Genomic DNA, 6,000 nt, shown 5'->3' with positions numbered 1-6,000 from the left:
GAACTTCTGTTGGAAATATAGATGAAGTAACTGAGAGGGGGGTGAATCAATTACCACAAAAACAAATCCATAGATCCCTTAGATGTCTTATAAAACTAGTTACTGTTGTCACTCAGTAGCCACACAGAAAAATATTGTAACTCGGCAGATGTATTGTTTGCTTATTATTGATCTTTAAGAATTCACAAAGATTTACCATGCATGCATAAAAATAACATGAAAACAAGAGACACCAAATTTAACGTGGAAACTCAATATGGGAAAAACCACCAAGTAACTAGCTACTGATTTTCACTCTTCTGAAGTGAGCCCTATTAGGAGCCAACCCTGTTAAAGGTTACAAAACACACTGTTAGGTGTGACCTTGTTAAATGATTTAATCACCCTAGTAGGAGTGGCCTTGCTAGAGGACTTTAGAATAATTTAAATAGAATTTTCCACCTTGTTAGAGGATTTATAAAATGGCTATTAGACCAACTCTGTTAAGAGATTTAGGAATCACTGCTACAATGATAAGAAAGTAATAATGAAGTGACTTGAATGAGATGCAATTAAACTTTGATGATACAGATCTCAGTTCTGCTTCACTAGATCCTCTCTGATCGAATACAACTTTTCTACTCCTCAAGGATATCTGATCCTTCTTCAAAATTCACTCACACTTTCCTCTTCACACAATCAAATCACTTGCATGCTCGTTCATTACAATTTAGAGTTCACAACTTGACCTTTTATTTATACCTTACAAATTATCAAGTCGGTTCATTTACAAGTTACATTTACCAATAATCATTACATCGGTTGGCTACAAACATTTCATGAAATAATTAAACTTAATTTCCCAAAACAATGAAATCCTTCATTGGCTGACCCTACTCGGTAAACACTACTTCAGAAATGATTTCTAGTGTTAAACAACTGAAGCTCAGTAAACACTATGAATTCTACAAAATCCTATGGAGACTGAGTGAACTTGGCAGACACTAACTTCCCTTCGCTGACCTTGTGAGCTCGATAGAAACTGTTTCCATAGAGTAACTTCCAAGAATGCTTGGTAGACTCTATAATTCGCTTTATTGACCAACTAAGCTCGGTAGACTCTAGAATTGCTTTGCTGACCAAATGAGCTCGGTAGACTCTGTCTGATAATTGATATGACATTTGTGTAACATCAAAGACAACACACAATTGAACAATTGTATCCAACAATCTCCCTCTTTGACATTGATGGCAACACAACATGTCATAGCAGAATGAAATTTGAGAACAAGTCTTTTTCTGATAGAACATTTCTCCCTCTTAGATTATATGTCACAAACTTCTCAAATACAATAATCTCCCTCTGTGAACGAATTACATAGCTTCTTTTCAAACAACAAACTCTTCACAGAAAAATTCAAATTTTAGAAAGATATGACAGTATACTCTCCCTCTTTGACAATACATGCCAAAGACAACACATACCAAATGAGTAACAATGTACCTTAAGTACTGATTCATATGCAATGTTTCCATGACTATGTTGCATCAATTGATAGATCTTCAACTTGGTACCTATTGATGCATCATTAAAACTTCATTTTAGTGAGCTTCAGATAGGGGAATGACCCCTAACTTACCTCTTAGATACAAGAATGCATCCTTGGGTATGGCTTGGTGAATATGTCAGCAATTTGTTCTTTTGTATGGACATATTCCAATCTGATCTCCTTATCCTACACCAATTCTTTGACAAAATGATATTTTATTGCAATGTGCTTGGTTTTTGAATGCATCACTAGATTTTTAGATATGTTGATTGCACTTGTATTATCACAAAATATAACAATAGGTTCTTTGATTTCCATCTTCATGCCTTCCAATAATTGTTTGAACCAAACAATATTAGAACAGTTTGATGTTGCTACAACATACTTTGCTTCAGCTGTAGATTGGGATGTACAATTCTATTTTTTGCTTGTCCAAGAAACCAACCTCTTTCCAAGAAAGAATGATCCTCCACTTATACTCTTTCTGTCATTAATGTATCCTACCCAATCTAAATCAGTAAGCACTTTCAAGTCTAGATTACCTTCAAATTTGTACCACAATCCATAATCTTCAATACCTTTCAAATATCTCATGATTCTTTTGATTGCCATCATGTGATTTTCTCTTGGTTTTGCTGAAAATCTTGCTATAATACCAACTGCAAGAGCAATATCTGGCCTTGTATGAACTACATACTACAACTTTCCAATCATTGATCTATATAATGTCTGATCTACCTCTTTTGATTCATCATCCTTGATAAGCTTTAGTCCAGTACACATGGGAGTCCCAACTGGTTTGCAATCTTCCATACCAAATTTTTTGAGTATCTCCTTGATGTATTTAGATTGAGTGATGTAGATATTATTCTTACTTTGCTGAATTTGAAGACCAACAAAGAATTTAATCTCACCAAACATTGACATCTCAAATTCCTTGTTCATTTTCTCTAAAAATTATTTGCATAGATCATCATTCCCTGTAAACAAAGTATCACCCACAAATATTTCTACCAAAACAATCTTGTTATCTAGTCCTTCCTTGATATACAAGCTACAATCTAAATGAGATAGTTATGCAATCTTTCATACCATGCTCTAGGGGCTTCTTTCAGACCATACAATGCTTTGTGTAATTTGCAAACCATGTCTTTCTTGTCTGGATCAAAAAAACCTTCAGGTTGCTCAATGTAGACTTCTTCATCTAGAATACCATTGAGAAATGCAGATTTGACATCCATCTGATATACCTTAAATCCTTTGTGTGCAACATATGCAAGTAAGGTCTTGACACCTTCTAGTCTTGCAACAAGAGAAAAAGTCTCTCCATAGTCTATTCCTTCTTCTTGAGAGTAGCCTTTACATACTAGTTTAGCTTTATTCCTGGATACCTTACCATCCTCATTCAACTTATTTTTGAATACCCACTTAGTTCCAATCACATTTTTTGTCTTTAGGCCTAGGTACAAGAGTCCACATTTTGTTCTTCTCTATTTGCTCTATCTTTTCATTCATAGCCTCAATCCAACTTTCATTTTCTAATGCATCTTTGACATTTCTAGGTTCAAAATTAGCAAGTAAAAAAGTACCTTTTAGCTTACTTCTTGTCATAGTACCTTCAAATTTTTCTCCAATAATTTGATCTGGTGCATGATATCTCCTGACATACTTGGCTAATATAGGTTCCTTGCCTTTTGAACGAATTGCATTGTCATCCTCTTGCACTTCAACTTCTGGTTCTAGCTTATTTGATTGTTGCTCGGGTCCTTCAAACTCAGTAGGCATTGGCTCAATAGCATCTAAATGTGACTCAAGTTCTTGCAACTTAGTTTGAACTTCTTGCAACTCAGTGACTGAAGACTTGGGAGTATAAGTTTCCTTATTGACAGATGTATCTGGAACTGTATCAAGTTCAATGAAAATAAATCTCCAATAATCTTCTAGTTCCTTTTTGCTTTCTTCTTCAGTCTTTTCAGCAAACTCATCAACTTTCACATGTGCACTTTCTATGACTTTGTGAGTAGACAAATTCAAACATCTATATACTTTACTCTTGCAAGAATATCCCAAAAATATTCCTTCATACCTTTCACATCAAATTTACCGTTTCTAGATTCTTTCAAAATATAACATTTGCTTCCAAATACTTTTAGGTAGCTTACATTGGGTTTATAGCCATACCATAACTCATAGGGAGTTTTGAATGAGTCCTTCTTCAGCTGTACTTGGTTCAAGGTATGAACTGTAGTGCTGATAGCTTCCTTCCAATATTTGATAGCAATGTTCTTTTCAATCATTAAAGTTCTTGCATAGTCCATGATAGATCTGTTCCTCCTTTCAGCTATTTCATTCTGCTTGGGAGTACCAAGTGTTGATACCTATCTTTTGATTCCTCTTTCAATGCAATAGTTATTGAACTCATGGGAGATGAATTCATCGCCTCTGTCTGACCTCAAGCATTTCAATCTTTTCCCTATTTCCTTCTCTACTCTGGCCAAATACCATTTGAACTTCTCAAATGCTTTTGATTTCTCTCTCAGATACATGACAGTCATCATTCTAGAGTAATCATCAAAAAAAATAATGAAGAACTTTTCTCCAGTATAGCTCTCAATTCCAATAGGTCGACACAAATCAGTATGCACAATTTTCAAAACTTCTTCAAACTAACAACTCTTACTTTTAAAGCTAGTCTTTCCCATCTTACCAATCTGACAATTCTTGCATAGACCAACCTTAGGTTTCTTTATACTAGGAATGCCTCTTACTTTCCTGAATTTTCTTATTTTCACCAGGTTATCAAAGTTCACATGACATAACCTTCTATGCCACAACCAACTTTCTTCAACTTGAGCAATAAAACATGAACATTCACCAAGTTCAAGATAGAACAAGTTACATTTTGTTTGTATGCCAGATCCAATTAGCTTTCCTTTTTCATCCAACAGTCTTGCTTTTCCATACATGAACTCCACTTTGAATCCAATATTGAGTAGCTATGCCACACTCAACAGATTGTGTTTTAGCCCTTCAACCCAATAGGCATTATCACATACAAGCTCTTTGGTTAGTGAGATTCTTCCTCTTCCTTTTATGCAACAAGGTTCATTGTTACCGAACCTCACACTACCACCATCATGGTCTTCAAAATATTCAAACTTTTTTTTGTCACCAGTCATATGATGTGAACAACCACTGTCTATGATCCATGTATCATTTTTGCTCACATGAGAGATAAGTGCCATTTTATCTTCCTCATCATTATCAGATTCATCTTTCACAACAATGTAAATAATTTCATCTTCACCATCATTAGAATCATTAGAATCCTTAGCCATGAAACATGTTTTCTTACCTTTGTCCTTGAATGATTTGAAATCTTTCTTACCATTGCACTTGTGACCTTTCTTCTCATCCTTGTTTTGCTTGTTTGGGCACCTAGAAGAAATATGACCAATTTCCTCACATGAAAAATATATTAAAGGAACCTTACCTTTGTATTTCCCTTGGCCACTAGAATATTTCCTTGCTAGTAGAGCTTTAACCACCTCAAGATCACTGTCAGAACTCTGTTATGATTCTTCTTCACTTTTTGACTAAGATTCCTTTATCTTTTTGCCCTTTTCTTTGAGTGAAAGCTTGGCTTCAAATGTTGATTCAATGTTTTTAGAAGCTAGAACATAGTTGTCATAGTTATCTAGCTCAAATGCAATCAATCTTCCTACTATGACCTCTAGATTTATCTTATGATTTGCTTCACATCTTCTTTCTTGAATTGCAGAAACTCTAATTGCATAAATGGGAAGTAATGTTCTAAGAACTTTACTTACAATTGTTTCCTCCTTGATATCTCCTCCAGAAGCCTTGATTGTACTAACAACTACTTTGACTCTTTCAACATATTTGGCAATGTTTTCATCCTCTCTCATCCTCATCTGATCAAATTGTCCTCTTAGACTTTCTGCTTTGGCTCTTCTCACATTATCATCACCTCCATAGATATCCTTCAACTTGTTCCACATTTCAAAGGCATTTTTGCAGTCATTGACATCATCAAATTCTTCATAGCTTAGGATAGATGCAATGTCTACCATCATGGTGTTATGAGTCTTCTTCTCAACAATGTCATTGATAGATAGTGTACTAGAAGGAGTCACATATGCTTCATCTAGATATTTCAAACTTTTATCTCCAATGGAAGCCAGATGGAGTCTCATGAGACCTTGCCATGTTGAAAAGTTATCCTTGTTAAGCCTTGGAATTTACCTCTTGTAAGACATCCTGATCTTTAGCTTAGATCCTTGAAATCCTTCCTGCAAGCACCAAAAGCTCTGATACCAATTATTGGAAATATAGATGGAGTAACTGAGAGGGGGGGTGAATTAGTTACCACAAGAACAAATCCACAAATGTCTTATAAAACTAGTTACTGCTGTCACTCGGTAGCCACATAGAAAAATGTTGTAACTTA

This window comes from Cupressus sempervirens, chromosome 9, assembly GCF_028749045.1.
Source record: "Cupressus sempervirens isolate cs-2001-9-10 chromosome 9, ASM2874904v1, whole genome shotgun sequence".
Taxonomy (NCBI): Eukaryota; Viridiplantae; Streptophyta; class Pinopsida; order Cupressales; family Cupressaceae; genus Cupressus; species Cupressus sempervirens.
Note: the sequence above shows the minus strand (reverse complement) of the source record.